Source organism: Ctenopharyngodon idella, chromosome 20, assembly GCF_019924925.1.
Source record: "Ctenopharyngodon idella isolate HZGC_01 chromosome 20, HZGC01, whole genome shotgun sequence".
NCBI classification, from domain to species: domain Eukaryota; kingdom Metazoa; phylum Chordata; class Actinopteri; order Cypriniformes; family Xenocyprididae; genus Ctenopharyngodon; species Ctenopharyngodon idella.
Genome location: NC_067239.1, coordinates 10,810,155 through 10,835,977, shown reverse-complemented (window position 1 = coordinate 10,835,977; position 25,823 = coordinate 10,810,155). Strand labels below are relative to the sequence as shown.

Here is a 25,823-nt window from a genome sequence, read left to right as displayed (position 1 = left end):
TCATATCTCCGCACCAGTAGGTGGCGCTGCGCCGAAACGCTGCATGTTGCCTCAGGTCATGATTGTGATAAAATGTACCAAGTTTGGTCTGAATACGATAAAGCGTTGTGGAGATACAGCCTTATGTCTATTTTCGCAAGCGCTACATAAAATGTTTTCATGAATTTTTCGAAAACGGTTTGAGAATTCCATAACTTTTTGTCGGCATGGTCTGAAGATGATCTGGTTCAATTTTCGTGAAAATCGGAGTAATGGTCTAGGAGGAGTTCGAAAAAGTAGGTTTTTCAGAAAATTTAAAATGGCGGGAAAAAGAATTTTGTTTCTATCCCTTACGGTTCAAAAGTTATTAACATAAACATGAGTGAAATTTTGCACAGCTGGTGGCGCTAGAGGGATTGAGTTAGAGACTCCAAATTTGCTATGGACACAGTTCAGACTGTCCTCTAACTGTGTGCCAAATTTCACAACTTTTTACCATACGGTTCTATGGGCTGCCATAGACTCGAGCGGAAGAAGAAGAAGAAGAAGAATAAAAAAAAAGAACGCCAACAGATACAATAGGTGCCTACGCACCTTCGGTGATTTTGAAGAAAGGGATCTAATATTTAACAACCCGAGTTTTATCATTTGTTTAGCATTATTATCTCTATTTTTTATTTGTTGAACATCAATTAAATTTTTACCATTAAATGGGTTTGGAAGTTTTTTGTTTTTACTAATTCGGGGTACAGACACAGTCTCTATTTGAAAATATCTAGGTGTAAGAGTTTCTATGTGTTGAGAGTTATCTGAATTTTCTGACTTCTGTAACGTGAGGCAGCTAGCAGACGGTCGGTTTAGCCAGTTTGTCTGCTGCTTTCTGACCTGGGCCCCAGTTTGTCATGTTTCAGTTCTAAGACTATGTGCCATATTACTAGAGAGAAGAGCAGCACCATCCCGGGAGGGATGAATACCATCTCTTTTTAACAGGTCAGGTCTGCCCCAAAAACTTTTCCAATTATCTATGAAACCTATATTATTTTGCGGACACCACTTAGACAGCCAGCCATTGAGTGATGATAATCTGCTAACTATCTCATCACTCCGACGAACAGGAAGGGGGCCAGAGCAAATTACTTCTCCTGACATTGTACTTGCGAGTTCACACACCTCTTTAATGTTAATTTTAGTGATCTCCGACTGGCGAAGTCGAACATCATTAGTGCCGACGTGAATAATAATCTTAGAGTATTTACGATTAGCATTAGCCAGCACTTTTAAATTTGCTTTGATGTCAGGTGCTCTGGCTCCCGGCAAACATGTGACTATGGTGGCTGGTGTCTCTATTTTCACGTTCCGTGTAATAGAATCGCCAATAACTAGGGCACTTTCAACAGGATTCTCAGTGGGTGTATCACTGAGTGGGGAGAACCTGTTTGATGTTCTTATTGGAACGGAAGAGTGGTGTTTTTCGCGGCTAGGCCGCCTCACCGTTACCCAAGTGCCCTGCTGCACGGGCTCTACAGCCGGAACCAAACAATGTACAGAGTTCACTAAGCTAGTCGCATCCAAAACAGTATCTGAAGCCCTTGCATTCTTACTATCCTCGATTAAAGTTTGGATGCGTGTCTCTAATTCTGAGATTCTCTCTGTCAGCCTGACTATTTCCCTACATTTATGACATGTAAATCCCTCATCACTGACAGAGAGAGCTATGGTAAACATGTGGCAAATGGAACAGGTAGCAATGCTGGGAGAGGATGACATGACTCACCGTGTTTGTAGACTGATCCGACTTACCACAACCAGATCAAAAGTTATAAGCATATGAAAAAAATAAAAAATTCTCCACTATGTGGCGCTGGTGTGAAAATTCTCAGGCTCCTTCAGGGCCTTGTGCTGATGACCCATACCAAGTTTCTTAATGGTACGCTAATGCGTTCATAAAATACAGCATTTTAACACAAAATTAAAAATGGTCGACGGCCAAAATGGCCGATATGGGAAAACTAGATGTCATTCGACTCGGCATGATGTCCCGAATCTAAAAAGACCAACTTTATGATTTTTGGACAAACCTATCTGAAGCTATAAGCAAAAATAGCCAATTTTTGTATTTCCAGACCAGTAGGTGGCGCTGCGTCGAAACTCAGCATGTAGGCTCTGGTCTTGCTTGGGATGATATTTACGAAGTTTGGTCTGAATATGATAAAACATTGCAGAGATACAGCCATGAGTCCAAATTGGGTGCTCTACGATAAATTAATTTGCGTGTTATTTGAGAATGGTTTGATTTACCAAAAAGCTTTTGCTAACTTTTTGTCAGAATGGACTGAAGATGATCTGATTTGATTTTCATGAAAATCAACTGAAGCGTCTAGGACGAGTTCGAAAAAGCAGGTTTTTTGCAAAATTCAACATGGCGGACAAACCATAAGTCGAAACCTAGCTTGTCTGGTATCGTTGGACTCAGCAGGGATTCAGGAGTCTAAGGACATGACTCTTTTGAAAATAAGTTGACCACACCCAAAGTGATAAGCATTTGAATATTTGATTTTACCACTAGGTGGTGCTGATGACCCATACCGAGTTTTGTGACAATATGCTAATGCGTTCATAAAATACAGCATTTTAGCACAAAATTCAAAATGGCCGACGGCCAAAATGGCTGATATGGTCATAATGGATATCATTCGACTCAGCATGATACCCCGAATCTGACGTGACCACATTTATGATTTCTGGACAAACCATTCAGAAGTTATTAGCAAAAATAGCCATTTTTTGGATCTCCGGACCAGTAGGTGGCACTGCGCCGAAACACTGCATGTTGCCTCAGGTTATGCTTGTGATGACATGTACGAAGTTTGGTCAGAATACGATAAATGGTTTTGGAGATATAGCCTCAAGTCTGATTTTGTGATCTTTTCATTGAATTCATTTGTGCCCTTTTCGAGAATGGATGGATCTATCAAAAAGCTTTTGAGAACATTTTGCAATCATGGTCTGAAGATGATCTGATTCAATTTTAGGAGGAGTTCGAAAAAGTAGGTTTTTTGGAAAAATCAAAATGGCGGGAACATTTTCATGATGGAAAATGACGCCATAGGGTCGTCTTGAGCCAAGGAATCAGAGGGAAAAAGAATTTTGTTTCTAACCCTTATGGTTCAAAAGTTATTAGCATAAACAGAAGTGAAACTTTGTTTTCACAACTTTTTAGCATACGGTTCAATGGGCTGCCATAGAGTTCAAGAGCGGAATAATAATAATAATAAGAAGAAGAAGAAAACTAACGAATACAATAGAACCTTCGGTGCTTGGCCCCTAATAATTAAAGCTGCAAGCAGCATTTATCGGGGTTCAAGCTTTTAAGACCTTTATGCCATTTATGGTGTTAGGTTCTAGGCCGACACGAAAGCATTTAAGATTTATAAGATTTTTGGAGATGGAGATACATTTCTGAATGATGCTGTTATGGCTATCCAAATGGTGAAGTTCAACAGTTTTTGATAATTATTGACCTAAAAAATCTAGAGAATTTTTCTGCAGTGGTTTTGAGGTTGAGTGAAATACCTAGGACCTTAAAGCAAACTTATAGAGAATGAGGAGATTCAACATATGCTATGAATATTGTTTATCTGTGATACGTAGCGCCATCCGGTGGCTGATTTCCTTCATACTTCACACAGACCGCTAGAGTCAAGAGTCAAATAGGTCCACCAAGTTTCGTTTTGATCGGCCTCCGTTAACTTGGTGTAACAGGTTTTCAAAATTCATAGGCCAATGGCAGCCATGTTTTTTGAGAGACTCGAAGGTCCTCATAGACATTCATGGCACCTTCGACCAAGACACTGCATGCCAATTTTCAAGTCAATCGGATTAACGATTGCGTAGTTATTAGCCATTTTCATGTTTTTTTCCTGTTATAGCACCACCAAGTGGACAATCGCTTTTCCATCATGGCAACTTGGTAAGGACAGTGCATGCCAATTTTCAAGTCACTCAGACTAACTCTTGTGTAGATGTAGTGGTTTTCATGTTTTTTCTTTATTACAGTGCCACCAAGTGGCCAAACGCTAATTTTTTTTTATTGTGACCTCAGACTGAGCTTGTACACACGTGTACCATGTTTGGTGAAAATAACTCGTTGCAATTAAGAAATATAACCATTTCAGTAAAAGGCAACTGCTACTTCAAACGTTTTGGCGTTCAGTTGCGAACTTGAATCACAATTGAAATTCTTTTAATAACTTTTTGTCATGAGTGTTTCTAGATGATGCATGTCAAGTTTTGAACATATTGCACAAATGGCCTATGAGGAGTTCGAAAAAGTAGATTTTTCAAATAATCGCAAATGTTTAACGAACAATTTGATTGACAGCAGTGGTTCTTGAGGCAAAGTTGTTCAGAATGAGGAGATTCAACATATCATATGAATATTGTGTGAATGTGTGATACGTTGCTTGATATATAGGTTCAAAAACACAATTGCGCCACCCAGTGGCTGTTTTCTTTCAAACTTCGCACAGACCTCTAGGGCCACGAGTCAGACAGGCCCACCAAGTTTTGTCCCGATCGGCCTCCGTTAACCTGGTCTAAGAGGTGCTCAAAATTTATAGGCCGATGGCAGCCATGTTTTTCGAGATACTCGAATCATATATCATCAAGGCACCTCGGACAAAGACAGTGCATGCCAATGTTCAAGTCAATTGGACTAACAGTTGCGTAGTTATAGCAATTTTTTTTTTTTCGTATTATAGTGCCACCAAGTGGTAATACTCTGCAATTTTTTTTTTGTATGACCACAGAATGAACTCGTACATGAGTCTGACAAGTTTGGTGAAAGTATCTCATTTCGTTCAAGAGTTATAACCATTTAAGTGAAAGTGGCCCTGCCTACTTCGAACGTTTTGGCATCCCGTCACGAGAGTGAATCACGGATCGATATTCTTTTAATAACATTTTGCCAGGAAGGTCTCTAGATGATGTATATCAAGTTTTGAGTGAATCGGACGAACGGCCTATGAGGAGTTAGAAAAAGTAGATTTTTCAGAAAATTCAAAATGGCGGAAAAATGTTAATGGCAGAAATGAAATCTGAGATATATATATATATATATATATATATATGTTTTGTTCGTCTTGAGTCAAGGATTCCAATGGTGTAAGACACTTGAGTCTACGACAAACGGTCTAGGAGTTATGAGCAGTTTCGCGTTGTTGATCGCTGTAGCACCCCCTATTGGCCAATCGTGGTCATACCTTGTCAGGCTCTCCCCAAATTGAGACCTACCATCTGGCCAGGTTTCAAGCCTCTAGGCCTTACGGTTTGGGCTGCATGATCAGTTTTACAGCAGAAGAATAATAATAATAAAAATCCTAACAATTACAATAGGGTTTCAGCACTTCGTGCTTGAACCCCTAAAAATCAGTATAATTACAATAGGGTTTCAGCACTTCGTGCTTGAACCCCTAATAAAAAAAAAAAGAACGCCAGCAGATACAATAGGTGACTACGCACCTTCGGTGCTTGGCCCCTAAAAAAAAGAACGCCAACGGATACAATAGGTGCCTACGCACCTTCGGTGCTTGGCCCCTAATAAAAAGAACGCCAACAGATACAATAGGTGCCTACGCACCTTTGGTGCTTGGCCCCTAATAATTAAAAAGAACGCCAACGATTACAGTAGGTGCCTACGCACCTTCGGTGCTTGGCCCCTAATAATAGTAAAACAGAACGCCAACGATTACAATAGGTGCCTACGCACCTTCGGTGCTTGGCCCCTAATAATAACATTAACCAGTAAAGCCTTACATGCATAACCCTGACAACACGAAACAAACTTAGGTTGTCAGTCACTTTTCCAGTGAGGAAATAAAGTATGCCGTATATTTCCTAATGCAATTTGATTAAAGATCATCTACGTACACAAGACAGCTCAGCTTCACATATAGTAAATAAATTAATAAAAATGTTTTAGTGGCAGAAAATATAATTTCATAATTAATGATAATAGCCATAAGGAAGCTTGAAAAGCAGGAATCAAAGTGAAACTGCACCATCCGTTGGTCAATACAAATAAATAGGCTAATGAAAGGGATAATAAAATGAATAATAAGTGTACTTTTATTTAATTAAAAGATTAGTCCAAAAATGTAAATTCTGTCATAATTTACTCACATGAACTATCCATTTAATGAAATAATGAAAGCTTTTGCAGGCAGATTGTCTTTTACATTTTTTTCCTCTTTTCTTTTAGATGGACTGCTATGTAGTCAATAGTATGTCAGATGAGCAACTACTGACGTACGTCCCCAGATTTTAGTTAGAATTTATTTCTGTGATCAAAGCTGAATTGTCATCATTATTACTCCAGTCATCAGTCACACGATCCATCAGAAAACATTCTAGTATGCTGATTATTATTATTATCATTGTTGGAAACTGCTTGTTTTTTTTTTTGTTTTTGTTTTTTTTGAACCTGTGATGCTTTTTCAGGATTATTTGATGAATAAAAAGTAAAAATAAATAAATATTAGCATTTACTTAAATAAATATATATTTTTTTTTTTTCTTGAAAGAAATCAATACTTTTATTCTGCAAGGATGTATATATGTATATATATATATATACATATATACAGATATACAGATGTATATATATGTATGCAGCAAAACAGTTTCTAACATTGATAATAAATCAGCATATTAGAATGATTTCTGAAGGATAATGTGACACTGAAGAGTATGATGCTGAAAAATCAGCTTTGATAATAAATCAGATAAATTATATTTTAAAGTATATTAAAATAGAACACAGTTATTTTAAATTGCAATAATATTTTACAATTTTACTTTTTTTCTGCATTTTTGACCAAATAAATGCAGCCATGATGAGAAGAGACTTCTTTAAAAAGTGTGTGTGTGTGTGTGTGTGTGTATATATATATATAATATATATATATATATATATATATATATAGAATGTTAAAATTAAGACAGTTGTCTGTGATGGATAAGTGTAGTACATTCTTTGATGTTGTCTTTTTGGAGTCCAACTGAAGGACCCAACAACATCATAAATTCCTTATTTTACTATCTTTGTGGAGATATTTGGACCCCACAAACTAGTATAAACAAGGATGTGTGTGTGTGTGTGTGTGTGTGTGAGAGAGAGAGAGAGAGAGAGAGAGAGAGAGAGAGAGAGGATTCACTATTTACCTGGATTAAGCCCAGGAAACAATAACATAAGGTTCTTGTCCAAAAAGCTGCCATCAAAGTTGCCTTCATCTTTAATTTGGTGAAAATATTTAAGCCAAAATTCCACACACTCTTTTCTAAGGATACCCCACCAGCTCTCAATTCTTTGGTTGGCCGTACTTTTGCCATAGATAAAGCTTTTTTTTTCTCCAGCCAGTGAATCAGCATCCCTACGTCGCAAGTACCACTGTATATCCCTAATGGTGCTGTTTTCTGTTCCCGTATCTGCTCTCAAGATTCGAGGACAGCCACCAAGACTTCTTACTGTCTCAAGGAAGTAAGCCCCTATGACTTTAGGATCACTGCTTGTGCAGTACGCATTCAACCATAGTATTCTCCTTGAGAATCCATGTACTGCCCCATTGTTACAAATGCCAAATGGCTTCAATTTATCATAAGAGTCAGCATGCCATAGAAAGTTGGGGCCTTTTGAAAAGTAAGCTCTTCTGTGCAGTCTTCTTTTTTTTTTCCGCATTTCGGTGCCCAGTGGGTCAAGAGTGGACAGAATGAGGCGGGTGTCTTCTTTGCACACATGAAGTCCTCTTTCCTTGCATTTACTGTACATCCATCTATATCCATGCAATGCTCCTGAGCCTTGGAGCTCTCCTCTAACAAACTAAATAACATCAATTAAGTTGTCAAATTTTTCTGCAAAATAGTCCATTTCTACTTAAGATTTTTTTGAGTGTCTTCATGCTGATAATAATCCCATGTTTAACAGTTAAAATATGAAGAATTTCTTCATACTTTAGACCTAGGTCAAAGTAATGTTGAATTAGTCCAAATCTGTACATCCTGTAGGGTAAGGAATAAATGTGAGCTCAAGGTGGATGGAAGTCTAAGGGCAGACACAGAGATAGAGAGAGAGAGAGAGTCATTATTTTTATCTTTTAAAGTCCATTTTGGGCAAAAAGCTTAGTATAATAAAATCACCAAAACAAGTCAACATTTCTAAAACTGTAAAAAAGTTTTTTTTTTTTTTTTTTTTTAAATAAAGCATTCATTAATTATTTTATGATAAACATACTGTCTTAAGTGCACTCATTTAAAGTCATAAATTAAAAATAATTGATAAATACATTTAAAATAAATACAATAAATGATAATTGTTGTTGTTATTATTATTATTGTTATTAGCCTATTGTTGCATTTAGGCTACATGCATTTAGAAGAAGAAAAGTGGAACAAAGAAATTAAAAGTCAGTCATAATATACAATGCCAGGTTTATTAGGCAATAATAATAAAGTGCTAAGATTATCACAAATAAACACAAGATTTTGACGCACATAATTCTTATTAAATCATTGTACTCCGCTACCCGATGATAGAGAATCACTGCAGTTAATATAATTTGATGAATAATACACAATAAAACAATAAGATTCGCTAACGCGTACCTGGGAGTTTGCTGTTCTTCTAAAATGAATCCGTGAATACAGTTTTTACAAACCCGTGGGAAAGGATTGTGAAAGCGTGCGCATGGATTATGAATTTGTGGGAACGGATTTAAAAACCGAGGGTACGGTTTGCAAAATCTGAGTGCACGGATTTGAAATTCGTGGGTACGGTTTATTAATCCATGGGCACAATTTGTTAAACCGAGGGAACAGTTTAAGAATTTGTGAGCACGGTTTATAAACTGAGGGAACTGATTGTTTTTTTTTCTTCTATAGGTGACGTGCCGGGCTCCATACTTATTTGTATTGTCAAAAAATATTTAACACAATCCCATAACATTATTTAATGCAGTTGTTATCTATCACAAATATGCAGATTTACATAATTATGTCAAAGCTGCAATATTCTGAAAGGATATTGCTTCAGAACAAATTTCTATTTACACAATAAAAAAAAAAAAAAAAAATCCTATTTTTTTTTTTTTTTTCGGACAAGCAACTGTTTTACTCGTACAAGTGAATGACCGATTTACGCAGTCACCATTTCATATTGTCTGACAAGAAAAACAGAAAAATACAGGTGCTGGTCATATAATTAGAATATCATCAAAAAGTTGATTTATTTCACTAATCCCATTCAAAAAGTGAAACTTGTATATTATATTCATTCATTACACACAGACTGATATATTTCAAATGTTTATTTCTTTTAATTTTGATGATTATAACTGACAACTAAGGAAAATCCCAAATTCAGGATCTCAGAAAATTAGAATATTACTTAAGACCAATACAAAGAAAGGATTTTTAGAAATCTTGGCCAACTGAAAAGTATGAGCATGTACAACACTCAATACTTAGTTGGGGCTCCTTTTGCCTGAATTACTGCAGCAATGCGGCGTAGCATGGAGTCGATCAGTCTGTGGCACTGCTCAGGTGTTATAAGAGCCCAGGTTGCTCTGATAGTGGCCTTCAGCTCTTCTGCATTGTTGGGTCTGGCATATCGCATCTTCCTCTTCACAATACCCCATAGATTTTCTATGGGGTTAAGGTCAGGCGAGTTTGCTGGCCAATTAAGAACAGGGATACCATGGTCCTTAAACCAGGTACTGGTAGCTTTGGCACTGTGTGCAGGTGTCAAGTCCTGTTGGAAAATGAAATCTGCATCTCCATAAAGTTGGTCAGCAGCAGGAAGCATGAAGTGCTCTAAAACTTCCTGGTATACGGCTGCATTGACCTTGGACCTCAGAAAACACAGTGGACCAACACCAGCAGATGACATGGCACCCCAAACCATCACTGACTGTGGAAACTTTACACTGGACCTCAAGCAACGTGGATTGTGTGCCTCTCCTCTCTTCCTCCAGACCCTGGGACCCTGATTTCCAAAGGAAATGCAAAATTTACTTTCATCAGAGAACATAACTTTGGACCACTCAGCAGCAGTCCAGTCCTTTTTGTCTTTAGCCCAGGCGAGACGCTTCTGACGCTGTCTGTTGTTCAAGAGTGGCTTGACACAAGGAATGCGACAGCTGAAACCCATGTCTTGCATACGTCTGTGCGTAGTGGTTCTTGAAGCACTGACTCCAGCTGCAGTCCACTCTCTGTGAATCTCCCCCACATTTTTGAATGGGTTTTGTTTCACAATCCTCTCCAGGGTGCGGTTATCCCTATTGCTTGTACACTTTTTTCTACCACATCTTTTCCTTCCCTTCGCCTCTCTATTAATGTGCTTGGACACAGAGCTCTGTGAACAGCCAGCCTCTTTTGCAATGACCTTTTGTGTCTTGCCCTCCTTGTGCAAGGTGTCAGTGGTCGTCTTTTGGACAACTGTCAAGTCAGCAGTCTTCCCCATGATTGTGTAGCCTACAGAACTAGACTGAGAGACCATTTAAAGGCCTTTGCAGGTGTTTTGAGTTAATTAGCTGATTAGAGTGTGGCACCAGGTGTCTTCAATATTGAACCTTTTCACAATATTCTAATTTTCTGAGATACTGAATTTGGGATTTTCCTTAGTTGTCAGTATTAATCATCAAAATTAAAAGAAATAAACATTTGAAATATATCAGTCTGTGTGTAATGAATGAATATAATATACAAGTTTCACTTTTTGAATGGAATTAGTGAAATAAATCAACTTTTTGATGATATTCTAATTATATGACCATCACCTGTATATAGATGAAACAATTTTATTGGGAATTTGGCTGTATTAAAATATATTATTTGAGCAAAAGGGTAGCAGCACTGCAGCAGAGAAGCAAACAAATGTTGGGCTGACACTTGGCAGAATGCGAATACAATGACATGATGAATATTCTAATTGCCGTATGTCGTCATGCATCGACATTTAGCGGCATATATATATGGCATTAAAAATTTAAAAATTGGCATTAAAAAGGCATTAAAAAGCATTAAATTAGATTTGATGAAACCTGTAGAAACCCTGCTATTATTGTCCCTGGTTCACATTAGGGTACTCTTGTAAGAAAGTAACAGTGGCTGGAACAGACTTTAAGCATCACCTCCGCTTAAAAAGATGCCATCTAATCCTGTTTACATGAAATAAGCCTGCTCCTGAGCAGATTTGAGATTACGGACATGTTGCTATGACAGCAAATCCAGGATGAGCGTTGCAGAACCGAACAATACAAGATCATGCCAAACCTGTAGAAACCCTGCTATTATTGTTCCTGGTTCACATTAGGGTACTCTTGTAAGAAAGTAACAGTGGCTGGAACAGACTTTAAGCATCACCTCCGCTTAAAAAGATGCCATCTAATCCTGTTTACATGAAATAAGCCTGCTCCTGAGCAGATTTGAGATTACGGACATGTTGCTATGACAGCAAGTCCAGGATGAGTGTTGTAGAACCGAACAATCCAAGATCGTGCCAAATCGTCATCAATCAGATCCAGCTAACTGAGTTAGCGACGGATGAGGAACGGACCCCTGGGCTGCTCAAAACACTTCAGAATGAGACTTGTTTTAAGCAAATAAAAAAAAAAGTGCAACTTGACAGGTGAAGAGCAGACAGCGTGATATTCACAGTCTTTCTTAAACACTTGTGTTCATGATACCAGTGTTAAAGTATTGTTTCCATTGATGACAACATAGACTGTAAAATCATAAAAAGCGAATCACGACTCCATTTCAGAACTGTCGATATAGTTTGGTATCGTCAGTAACTCATGAAAATGGATAATTCCCAGTACACGCACAGCAAAGTTCTTTTTCTTGCTTCCTGAAGGAGTAAAAACAAGTGTGAAATACATTTATTGTGAAAAAAAAGTTTGACTGCAACAGTATCTCACTTGTTTTGAAATAATCACATCATTACCATTATGCCGATTTCACACCGCAAGAGTGAGAGGCACGTGAGCAGCGTGTATTTTTTTCGGCATGCATGTTAACCAATGGGTGCATTCACGCCGGGAGTAGGAGCAACGCATGAGTGTCAAGCAGGAGTATCGCGTGAGCAGCCGTGAAGCGGGGGTTTCGTCACCAAGTCTATTTTTGCTGTGCTGCTGACGCTCAATAAAAGTGAAAGTACACTTTTGATGGACAAAATAAATATGATTTCACAAAATGCACAGAATAAGCATGTCCACTTGTCCAGTGTGTTTCAACAAGAATTGGATTATGTCAGAAAATTAGGATTTAGGATTCTAAAAATGAAGAATCAAAAATATTTATAAAAGATTTACCCATTTAACTTGTTTTTAATTATTCAGTTTGGGTGAAAGCATGGTGTATTATAAAAAACTAAAGTAAATTATCCAGAAAATATGAGATATAAACATTCTTTTAGTTAATACACAGACAGGTATATAGGCAGCAATACCCAAATCAAACTCGAGTTTGTGGTCTTTTTTTCGCCGAGTTTGCTGTCTTGTAAACATGTACATGCGGGAGATGATGTAAACACAAACAATGCATGAAAAGAGGTGTATGCGGACCCGTAAACTCCTGTATACTCTGCAGATTTTCGGATGAATCTTGGAGTATTGCTGACCAGATATATGAAATTACACCGGTTCGTATACTTCTGAAAATGTACCAATTCGGAAGTATGTTACTGCTGTATTCTTCCGTGCAACAGCCATTTGTTGCCATGGCAAATAAAGAAGGGGACATACACCTTTGGGCCACTTTGCCCAGCACATTGTTTAATCATGTTAAACTGGATTGGTAGCTTTGAGGCTAAACCCACCCCCTAACCAGACAGCTATTGGGACAGACTTTCCTCAAAACTTGAAATTTATCCCACCCAAAACCCTTACAGAAAAGTGACATTATTGGTTACATTTAAAAATATATCCCTCCCAAAACCCTTGCAGGTGAATGATTCGATTGGTTGCAGGACAGGTGGGCAGATTGAAAAAATAAAGTTTAACCAATTATTGATTGGTTGTCTTTATTATAGAGAAAATAGTAAACAGTATATAAAACACAAAAACAGCTAAAAAACATTTACATTTTCAACAGAAAGCAACATTTAAAAATACAGCATCTACTTTGAATTAAAGCATTCAAACAAAGGAAGAAAATAACATGAAATGATCTGTCCCAGCCGACTCGTCCTCATTGTAGTTCCTGTGTGAATCCACATCAACATCTTCCTCATCTTAAACTGAGCTCCACCATTTCTGTCCTTCTCAGTGCTCTTTCTGTGTTTGTCTCAGTTGACCTCGTCTCCAGCAACTGCAAAACAACAGTAATGTAACCACTGAAAATACTTACTACAATCTAAAATTAAATATATAAATAAGTTTTAGACAATATAGATAATCAGGCTTACCTGGTTTGTGTATGATGTTAAAGTGGATTCTTCTCAGACCTGTGCAGGCTTACAGATGTTTCAGTCTGCAGTCTGTCCTCAAGAAGTGTGAGCGACCGGAGATAAGTTCAGACACAAAAGTCTTTGCAGCGGGCACTGGTGTTGTGTGTGTGTGTGTGTGTGTGTGTGTTCTTGTATATATGTGTCAAACATACGGCCCACGGGCCGAATACGCCCCACAAAGGTGTCCAATCCGGCCCGGGAAATGAATTGAACAATAATTAAAAAAGAGATGTATGGCACCAGCCATAAATCCCAATGGTTTTTAGTTTTATTTTGGCCAATCTCTTTTCTGGACTTGTAAGTAAACTGCTTTGCAATCATTTTCCAGACTTATCATTTACGAAGTCTGTAAACAGGACATTAAAACAGGCAAACGCTGAATACGGATACAAAGAGGAGAACATAGATGCGCCAGCAGAGGAAAATACTGTACTGTAAAATACTGCACAAGCTCACTATTCACGAAATATGGGAAGAAAAATATAAATATTGAGGTTTATATAAATGTATCTCTGAAGAGAACTGACAGAAGAGTTTCGAAGGCATTTTCTTTTCCTCTTTATCTCCGTATAAAGTTTTGTTTTCAAGCACAGCGCTGCTTTAGTGTACAGCGGTAACCAAGGAAATGCTATATCGCTGCTGTTCCATAAGCACCGCCTACTGACAGAGAGTGAGTTTGCATTTTCATTCAGTCCATCTGCAATTTTTGTTTTGTGCAGGTGTCTTATGTAGCATAATTTCACAAAACTATAGTCAGACCATGCTGTTTTTGCTGTAAATATTGAAATTATATAATCAAATTTAAATAAAAAACAACTGCTCATGCTACAGAATCTGCAAATTTGCCATGAAAAATCAAAATCGGTACATCACTAATAAAAAATATTAAATAAAAGTAATATTAAATAAAAAGTAAATAAAAATAATACTTTTATTAAATAAAAGTATTATTAAATAAAAATGTAATAAAGTCTTTTCGCTGTAAAAATAAATGCCGTTTTCAAAGAGCAGTGTGTTTTTCTAGTTTTCTTGCAAATTAATTTGTAGTTTGTTGGGTTAATATTAAATGTAACTGTCAGCGCACTAAGGTTTAAAAATGGTAATTTGGCCGCACATGGTTACATTTTTTCCTATCCGGCCCTCAACCTAAAATGAGTTTGACACCCCTGGTTTATGAGGACACAAATGTGTATAATAACATGGGTATTACAACGTAAACATTCCTGTGTCCTCGTAAACCACTTCCTGTGTCCTCCTAAACCAAATGGCTTAAAAAACATATGAAATTCCAAAAATGCAGACAGTATCCTGTGATGGGTAGGTTTAGGGGTAGGGGTAGTGTAGGGGGATAGAATGTACAGTTTGTACAATATAAAAACCATTACATTTATGGAGAGTCCCCGTAAACCATATATACAAGTATATGTTTGTTTGTTTGTGTGTGTGTGTGTGTGTGTGTAGAGCAACAATTCTTTTTTTCAGATCCTCAGAGAATTCTTTGCCATGAGGTGCCATGTTGAACTTCCAGTGACCAGTATGAGAGAGTGAGAGCGATAACACCAAATTTAACACACCTGCTCCCCATTCACACCTGAGACCTTGTAACACTAACGAGTCACATGACACCGGGGAGAGAAAATGGCTAATTGGGCCCAATTTGGACATTTTAACTTAGGGGTGTACTCACTTTTGTGGCCAGCGGTTTAGACATTAATGGCTGTGTGTTGAGTTATTTTGAGGGGACAGCAAATTTACACTGTTATACAAGCTGTACACTCACTACTTTACATTGTAGCAAAGTGTCATTTCTTCAGTGTTGTCACTTGAAAAGATATAATAAAATATTTACAAAAATGTGAGGGGTGTACTGTATATATATATATATATATATATATATATATATATATGTGTGTATATATATATATATATATATATATATGTGTATGAAGAGTTTGGTTCCAAAACGCGATAAACGGCATTTAAAAAAAAGTGACATTTTTTCCACCAAAATCAGTATTGTATCTGGTCGGTATTGAAAAGTCAGTTATTAATTTTGCGCAAAATGCGATTTCCGTCGTGTTATTCTGTCATGTTTTCTCTACTTCTTTCCAAAACGCGACAAACGCCAGTCTCCCTTCTGTACACCCGGCTTCCTAGTTTTCCTTATCTGCATTGTACTTTGTGATCAACAAAAACAGAAAAATGAATAATTTTGGAGCATGAAGTTGGGAGCATGAAATTGTCCAAAATGTCTTGGTTTGCTGAAGCATTAAGAGTTCCTTTCACTGGAACTAAGGTGCCAAGCCCAACCCCTGAAAAACAACCCCACACCATAATCCCCCCTCCACAAAACTTTACACTTGGCACAATGCAATCAGGCAAGTACTGTTCAACCGCCAAACCAAGACTCGTCCACCGGATTGCCATACAGAGAAGTGTGATTCGTCACTCCAGAGAACACGTCTCCACTGTTCTAGAGTCCAGTGGCGGCGTGCTTTACACCGCTGCATCCGACGCTTTGCATTGCACTTGGTAATGTAAGGCTTGGATGCAGCTGCTCGGCCATGGAAACCCATTCCATGAAGCTCTCTACGCACTGTTCTTGAACTAATCTGAAGGTCACACGAAGTTTGGAGGTCTGTAGCTATTGACTCTGCAGAAAGTTGGCGACTTCTGCGCACTGTGTGCCTCAGCATGAGCTGACCAACCTCTGTGATTTTATGTGGCCTACCACTTCGTAGCTGAGTTGCTGCTGTTCCCAATTGCTTCCACTTTATGATAACACACTTTATGATAACACTAACAGTTGACCGTGGAATATTTAGTAGTGAGGAAATTTCACAAATGGACTTATTGTACAGGTGGCAACCTATCACAGTACCACGCTTGAATTCACTGATCTCCTGAGAGCGACCCATTCTTTCACAATTGTTTGTAGAAGCAGTCTGCATGCCTAGGTGCTTGATTTTATACACCTGTGGCCATGGAAGTGATTGGAACACCTGAATTCAATGATTTGGAGGGGTGTCCCAATTCTTTTGGCAATATAGTGTGTGTGTGTGTGTATATATATATATACATATATATATATATATATATATATATATATATATATATATATATATATATATATATATATATATATATACAGTTGCAAGAAAAAGTATGTGAACCACATGCAGAATCTGTGAAAATGTTAATAATTTTGACAAAATAAGGGAGATAATACAAAATGCATGTTATTTTTTATTTAGTACTGTCCTGAGTAAGATATTTTACATAAAAGATGTTTACATATAATCCACAAGACAAAAAAAAAATAGCTGAATTTATTAAAATAACCCAATTCATAAGTATGTGAACCACTGATTCTTAATACTGTGTGTGGTTACTTGGATGATCTACAACTGTTTTTTTGTTTTATGATGGTTGTTCATGAGTCCCTTGTTTGTCCTGAGCAGTTAAACTGAGCTCTGTTCTTCAGAAAAAATCTCCAGGTCCTGCAGATTCTTCAGTTTTCCAGCATTTTTTGCATATTTGAACCCTACAGCAGTGACTGAATGATTTTGAGATCCGTCTTTTCACACTGAGGACAACTGAGGGACTCAAACACAACTTTTAAAAAAGGTTCAAACATTCACTGATGCTCTAGAAAAAAACATGATACATTAATAGATGGGGGGGTGAAAACATTTGGAATTTGAAGATCAAGGTCAATTGTATTTAATTTGTCTTCCGGGAAACATGCAAGTATCTTCTGTTGCTTCCGAAGGGCAGTACTAAATGAAAAAAAAAAAATGATATTCAAGCGAAATAAGAAAAATGTGGACCTCTCCATCCTGTTCAAAAGTTTTCATCCCCTGACCCTCCATGTGAAAAGATGGATCTCAAAATCATTCAGTCACTGTTGTAAAGGGTTCAAATATGCAAAAGATAAAACTGAAAACTGAAACTGAAGAATTTTTGGGACCTGGAGATTTTTTCTGAAGAACAGAGCTCAGTTAAACTGTTCAGAACAAACAAGGGACTCATGAACAACCATCACACAACAAAAAAACAGTCGTAGATCATCCAGGTAACCACACACAGTATTAAGAATCAATGGTTCACAAACTTTTGAACTGGGTAATTTGCATAAATACAGCTATTTTTTTGTCTTGCGAGTTATATGTAAACATCTTTTGTGTAAAATATCTTACTCAGGACAGTACTAAATAAAAAATAACATGCATTTTGTATGATCTCTCTTATTTTGTTAAAATTTTGCACATTTTCACAGATTCTGCAAGTGGTTCACATTTTCTTGCAACTGTATATATATATATATATGTGTGTGTGTATATATATATATATATATATATATATTACACACTATATTGCCAAAAGTATTGGGACACCCCTCTAAATCATTGAATTCAGGTGTTCCAAGGTGTTTTCGTTAGTTTTCTTGTTAGTTGTGTACAAGGTCTCAGGTGTGAATGGGGAGCAGGTGTGATAAATTTGGTGTTATCGCTCTCACTCTCTCATACTGGTCACTGTAAGTTCAACATGGCACCTCATGGCAAAGAACTCTCTGAGGATCTGAAAAAAAGAATTGTTGCCCTACATGAATAATGGCGTAAGCTATAAGAAGATTGCAAAGACCCTGAAACTGAGCTGCAGCACGGTGGCCAAGACCATACAGCAGTTTAACAAGACAGAACAGGCCTCGCCATGGTCGACCAAAGAAGTTGAGTGCACATGCTTAGCGTCATATCCAGAGGTTGTGTTTAGGAAATAGACGTATTAGTGCTGCCAGCATTTCTGCAGAGGTTGAAGGGGTGGGGGGGGTCAGCCTGTCAGTGCTCAGACCATACGCCGCACACTGCATCAAATTGGTCTGCATGGCTGTCGTCCCAGAAGGAAGCCTCTTCTAAAGATGATGCACAAGAAAGCCCGCAAACAGTTTGCTGAAGACAAGTAGACTAAGGACATGGATTACTGGAACCATGTCCTGTGGTCTGATGAGACCAAGATAAACTTATTTGGTTCACATGGTGTCAAGTGTGTGTGGCGGCAACCAGGTGAGGAGTACAAAGACAAGTGTGTCTTGCCTACAGTCAAGCATGGTGGTGGGAGTGTCATGGTCTGGGGCTGCATGAGTGCTGCCGGCACTGGGGAGCTACAGTTCATTGAGGGAACCATGAATGCCAACATGTACTATGACATACTAAAGCAGAGCATGATCCCCTCCCTTCGGAGACTGGGCCGCAGGGCAGTATTCCAACATGATAACGACCCCAAACACACCTCCAAGACAACAACTGCCTTGCTAAAGTAGCTGAGGGTACCTAAACCCTATTGAGCATCTGTGGGGCATCCTCAAACGGAAGGTGGAGGAGCGCAAGGTCTCTAACATCCACCAGCTCCGTGATGTTGTCATGGAGGAGTGGAAGAGGACTCCAGTGGCAACCTGTGAAGCTCTGGTGAACTCCATGCCCAAGAGGGTTAAGGCAGTGCTGGAAAATAATGGTGGCCACAGAAAATATTGACAATTTGGACATTTTCACTTAGGGGTGTACTCACTTTTGTGGCCAGCAGTTTAGACATTAATGACTGTGTGTTGAGTTATTTTGAGGGGATAGCAAATTTACACTGTTATACAAGCTGTACACTCACTACTTTACATTGTCAATTCAAGTCAAGTCACCTTTATTTATATAGCGCTTTTTACAATGCAGATTGTGTCAAAGCAGCTTTACAGTGATAAATGGTATAGAATTTTGGCTGCACAGCAGCTCTTAAAGAAAATGCTGTCAATGCAAAGCACTGTTGAATATCAAATGTCAAGTGTCCCCAACTAAGCAAACCAAAGGCGACAGCGGCAAGGATCCCAAACTCCAACAGGTGACATCAGGTGGCAAACAGGTGGCAAATAGGTGTTAAAATGGAGAAAAAAACCTTGGGAGAAACCAGGCTTAGTCGGGGGGCCAGTTCTCCTCTGGCAAACAGTGCTTTGTTACGATTCAGGTAGCTATCATAAGCCCGATAGGATCGTAACATTCAAAGTATTTATTCCAGTTCAATCCAGTTCAATCCATCGTATTCATCACGCCGGTATGGATGGTTTCTTGAGGAACTGTGCCACTGGCTGTCGTGTCGATGAGGCCTTCACAATGGATGATCTAGTTGACTCAATCTCTGCTGACACTTCAGGGGTGCGTTGTGGTCGTGTCAAGGCGTAGGTCCTCAATCTCACCTGGATACGGCCTGGATCCGGTTGACTACGGTAAACCTCGGGATAAACAGAAAGACTAATATTAGCATGGATGCCATTCTTCTTCTTATGTAATGAGTACATCTGTGTATGCCAGGTTAAAGAGATGCGTTTTTAGTCTAGATTTAAACTGATAGAGTGTGTCTGCTTCCCGAACAATGCTAGGAAGATTGTTCCAGAGTTTAGGTGCCAAATAGGAGAAGGATCTACGGCCTGCAGTTGATTTTGATATTCTAGGTATTATCAGCTGGCCTGAATTCTGAGATCGCAATAGATGTGAAGGACTATAATGCATTAAGAGCTTGCTCAGGTACTGGGGAGCTAAACCATTTAGTGCTTTGTAAGTAATTAGCAAGATTTTAAAATCTATACAATGTTTAACAGGAAGCCAATGCAGTGTTGACAGAACTGAGCTAATATGGTCATACTTCCTAGTTCTAGTAAGAACTCTAGCTGCTGCATTTTGTACGAGCTGTAGTTTGTTGAACAGGCGAGCGGAACAACCACCCAGTAGAGTGTTACAGTAATCTAGCCTTGAGGTCATGAACGCATGAACTAACTGTTTGCATTTGTCATTGAGAGCATATGTCGTAGTTTAGATATATTTTTAAGATGGAAGAATGCGGTTTTACAGATGCTAGAAACATGGCCTTCAAATGAAAGATTGGTATCAAAGAGCACACCCAGGTTCTTAACTGACGATGAAGACTTAACAGAGCGGCCATCAAGTGTTAGACAGTATTCTAGGTTATTACGTGAAGAAGTTTTTGGTCCAAAAATTAGAATCTGTTTTTTCTGAATTTATTAGTAGGAAATTACTGGTCCTACATATGGAGCCTTGCGTTACTCCATATTGAACTTGTGATCGATATGACATCTCTTCGTTTACGGAAACTCAAACTGATAACGGTCAGATAAGTATAATTTAAACCATGACAGTGCAATTCCACTAATGCCAACATAATTTTCGAGTCTATTTAAAAGAATATTGTGATCAATAGTGTCAAATGCAGCACTAAGATCCAGTAACACTAATAGAAAGATACAACCACGATCTGATGATAAGAGCAAATCAATAGTAACTCTAATGGGAGCAGTCTCAGTACTATGGTACGGTCTAAATCCTGACTGGAAATCCTCACAGATACTATTTCTTTCTAAAAAGGAACATAGTTGTGATGATACTGCCTTTTCTAGTATTTTTGACAGAAAAGTGAGATTTGAGATCGGCCTGTAATTGACTAATTCTCTAGGATCAAGTTGTCTTTTTTTAATAAGAGGTTTAATAATAGCCAGCTTAAAAGTTTTCAGTATGTATCCTAGTGATAAAGATTAATTAACGATATTAAGAAGAGGATCTATGACCTCTGGAAGCATCTCTTTCAATAGCTTAGTCGGTATAGGGTCTAACATACATGTTGTTGTTTTTGATGATTTAACAAGTTTAGACAATTCTTCCTCTCCTAAAGCAGTAAATGAATTGAATTTTTCCTCAGGGATACTACAATGCACTGTCTGACATGATACTGTAATAGATGGTTGCATGGTTATAATTTTCTCTCTAATATTGTCATTCTTGCAAGTAAAGAAGTTCATAAAGTCATTACTGCTGTGCTCTTTGGAAAAATCAGAAGTTGAAGCTTTATTTCTTGTTAATTTAGCCACTGTATCAAATAAATACCTAGGGTTGTGCTTATTTTCTTCTAAAAGTTTTGAAAAATAGGCAGATCTAGCAGTTTTTAAGGCCTTTCTGTACTCAATCATTCTCTCTCTCTCCACGAAATGCGAAAAACTTCTAGTTTTGTTTTCTTCCAGCTGCGTTCCATTTTTCTGGCTGCTACCTTTAGGGCCTGAGTGTGCTCATTGTACCACGGCATTGGATTAATTTCCTTAATCTTTTTTAAACGCAAAGGAGCAACTGAGTCTAATGTGCTGGAAAAGACAGAGGCAATAGTTTCTGTTGCAACATCGAGGTCTTCTAAGCTATCTGGTATGCTAAGGCGATGAAACTGATCAGGAAGATTATTTATAAAGCGATCTTTAGTGGTAGAAGTGATGGTTCTACCATATTTATGGCAGGGAAGCAGTTTAGCAGCCTTGACTAAATGTAGTATACACGAGACTAGATGATGATCTGAGATGTCGTCGCTCTGCTGCAGAATTTCAACGGCATCAATATCGATTCCATGTGACAATATTAGATCTAAAGTATGATTACAACAATGAGTGGGTCCTGACACGTGTTGTCTAACTCCAATAGAATTTAGAATGTCTGTAAATGCCAATCCTAATGCGTCTTTTTCATTATCTACATGGATATTAAAATCACCAACAACAAGGACTTTATCTGCAGCTAGTACTAACTCCGATAGAAAATCAGCAAATTCTTTGATAAAGTCTGTATGGTGTCCTGGTGGCCTGTATACAGTAGCCAGCACAAATGTCAACTTACATAATGTTACATAAAGTACCACTTCAAAGGAATTATATTTGAAAGATTTTTGACTAATACTTTAAATATTACTATAAATTACAGCAACACCTCCCCCTTTGCCTTTCTGACGAGGATTGTGTCGATAATAATAACCTTGAGGGCTAGACTCATTTAAAGTAATATAATCGTCTGATTTTAGCCAAGTTTCTGTCAAACACAGCAAATCCAGATTATTGTCTGTGATAATATCATTTACAATAAGTGCTTTTGAAGAAAGGGATCTAATATTTAACAACCCAAGCTTTATCATTTGTTTATCAGTATTATCTCTATTTTTTATTTGTTGAACATCAATTAAATTTTTACCATTAAATGGGTTTGGAAGTTTTTTGTTTTTACTAATTCGGTGTACAGACACAGTCTCTATGTGATAGTATCTAGGTGTAAGAGTTTCTATGTGTTGGGAATTATCTGACTTCTGTAACGTGAGGCAGCTAGCAGATGGTCGGTTTAGCCAGTATGTCTGCTTCCTGACCTGGACCCCAGTTTGTCATGTTTCAGCATTGTAGCAAAGTGTCATTTCTTCAGTGTTGTCCCATGAAAATATATAATAAAATATTTACAAAAATGTGAGGGGTGTACTCACTTCTGTGAGATACTGTACATACAGTATCTCACAAAAGTGAGTACACCCCTCACATTTCAGCAACCATTTTATTATATATTCTCAAGGGACAATACTATAGAAATGAAAATTGGATATACTTTAGAGTAGACAATGTGCAGCTTGTATAGCAGTATAGATTTACTGTCTTCTGAAAATAACTTAACATACAGCCATTAATGTCTAAATAACTGGCAACAAAAGTGAGTACACCCTAAGTGAACATGTCAAAACTGTGTCCAAAATGTCAATATTTTGTGTGAGCACCATTGTTATTTAGCACTGCCTTAATCCTCCTGGGCATGTAATTCACCAGAGCTGCACAGGTTGTTGCTGGGATCCTCTTCCACTTCTCCATAATGACATCATGGAGCTGCTGGATGTTAGACATATGGCGCTTCTCCACCTTCTGCTTGAGGATGTCCTATAGGTGCTCAATAGGGTTCAGCTCTAGAGACATACTTGGCCACTCCATCACCTTCAACTACAGCTTTCTCAGCAAGACAGTTGTCATCTTGGCAGTGTGTTTGGGGTCATTATCATGCCGTTCAGCCCAGTTTCTGAAGGGAGGGCATCATGTTCTGCTTCAGAATGTCACAGTACATGTTGGAATCCATGTTTCCCTCAATGAAGTGCAGCTCCCCAGTACCAGCAGCAATCATGCAGCCTCAGACCATAATGCTACCACCACCATGCTTGACTGTAGGCAAGACACAATTTTCTTGGTTCTCCTCACCAGGGCGTCGACTTGTTGCAGTGTGTGGCATATAGTCTGAGCACTGACAAGCTGACCTTCTGCTTCTGCAACCTCTAAAGCAATGCTGGCAACACTCATGCATCTGTTTTTTGAAGCAAGCTTCTGCACCTGACGCACAGCATAAGGTCTCAACTTCTTTGATTCAACTTTGGCCTGTTCCGAGTGGAACCCGTCTTGAAAAACCTCTCTCTATGACCCTGGCCACTGTGCTGTAACTCAGTTTCAGGGTGTTACTGATCTTCTTATAGCCTAGGCCATCTTTGTGGAGAGCAACAATTCTAATTCTCAAATCCTCAGAGAGTTCTTTGCCATGAGGTGCCATGTTGAACATCCAGTGATCAGTATGAGAGAATTGTACTCAAAGCACCAAATTTTAACTGCTCTAATACAAGATCCACACATTTTTATGGTCCTATCAAGCAAACAAAAACATGAACATGATGAATAGGACATGTGGCTTTGCATGGTTAAACAACAAACAACTGTTATCACTTAGGGTGTACTCACTTTTGTTGCCAGCTATTTTGACAATAATGGCTGTATGTTAAGTTATTTTCAGAGGACAGTACATTTATACTGCTATACAAACAGCACATTGACTTCTCTAAAATATATCCAAGTTTCATTTCTATAGTATTGTCCCTTGAGAATATATAATAAAATGGTTGCTGAAATGTGAGGGGTGTACTCACTTTTGTGAGATACTGTGTATATGTGTGTGTGTGTGTGTAAGCAATAAGGTACAAGAGGCTGTGCTGTATCGTGAATAAGTCACGGCTGAACTTATTCACGGTACAGCACTAGCCTCAAGTACCTTATTGCTTTTATAAAACGGTTACCACACAATACAAATATTAAAACCAAAAATATGTATCGATGCAACTTTCATGAAGTAAAAACGCGTTAAAAATATTTGCATTTAATGCAATTAACGTAGTATCCGTTTTCTGCGTTATATGATCAAGCTCTTATTCATGCTAATGGTTTTAAACCATTCAAGCGCAACAAGGCAAAAGAGAACGCGCTGTCTTTAAATGTCCTGCCTGTGTGATGCACACGCGCACACACACACGCGCGCCAGTGCCAGCATCGAGTTCTCTTCTGCTCTTAACGAACCATAACACACAAATTATGCCAAAATTTCCGTTTTGTCGAGTGTTTTTCAGTAAGAGTAACCCACCATTCAAACAATTGCCGTTAATTTGAAAGTGAAAGTCGGCCTTTCCGTAACAAAACATCGAAAGCTCAGTCGAACAGCTGATCATAGCTGTACAGGGCGGATTTTTATTTTTCCTGTCAAAAACATTCCTCGTTGTGGAGAGCTCAGTTCATGGTTGCATAGCAATGACAGACACCACGGGAGCGCAAGCGCTTTGGAAACAAGGAGAAGCGACGTGGCCGCGCTTTCCATGCGTTTTTTAGACGCGATATGTGAACGGCCCCATAAGCGGTTTAAAAAAAAAAAAAAAAAAAAGGTAGAGGCCCCGCCCCCCAGTGACACCGGTATTACCGGTGTTGTCACATGTCGATTAACCGGTGGGAAAATTTTCTCACCGTCACATCCTTAATATATATAATATATACACATCCGGAAAGTATTCACAGTGCTTCACTTTTTCCACATTTTGTTATGTTACAGCCTTATTCCAAAATAGATTAAATACATTATTTTCCTCATAATTCTACAAACAATACCCCATAATGATAACGTGAAAGAAGTTTGTTTGAAATCTTTGCAAATTTATTAAAATAAATAAATAAATAAATTTGCATGTACATAAGTATTCACATCCTTTGCTCAATGCTTTGTGGAAGCACCTTTGGCACTAATTATAGCCTCAAGTCTTTTTGAGTATGATGCTACAAGATTGGCACACTTATTTTTGGGCAGTTTCTCAAATTTTTCTTGGCAGGACCACTCAAGCTCCATCAGGTTGGATGGGGAGCGTCGGTGCACAGCCATTTTCAGATTTCTCCAGAGATGTTTAATCCCTGACTAAGGCCCTTCTCCCCCTATCGCTCTGTTTGGCCGGGCGACCTGCTCTAGGAAGAGTCCTGGTGGTTCCAAACTTATTCAATTTACGGATGATAGAGGCCACTGTGCTCATTGGGACCTTCAATGCTGCAGAAATTTTACTGTACCCTTCCCCAGATCTGTGCCTCAAAACAATCCTGTCTCAGAGGTCTACAGATAATTCCTTGGACTTCATGGCTTGGTTTGTGCTCTGACAT

The 25,823-nt window shown here is 38.3% G+C and overlaps 2 protein-coding genes across 10 annotated transcripts in view; one reads left to right on the top strand and one right to left on the bottom strand.

Annotated features, from left to right (window-relative positions):
* Nucleotides 1-19,522, bottom strand: part of LOC127502714 (DNA polymerase zeta catalytic subunit-like) — an 845,784-nt gene extending 826,262 nt beyond the window's left edge. Inside the window, exon 1 of the mRNA XM_051875938.1 lies at nucleotides 19,421-19,522. The gene's annotated coding sequence lies outside the window, so the exon portion shown is untranslated. The remainder of the gene's footprint in view (nucleotides 1-19,420) is intronic.
* The window catches only part of LOC127502722 (centrosomal protein of 128 kDa), a 128,809-nt gene that overhangs the window by 43,383 nt on the left and 59,603 nt on the right, over nucleotides 1-25,823 (top strand). The window lies entirely within an intron of this gene.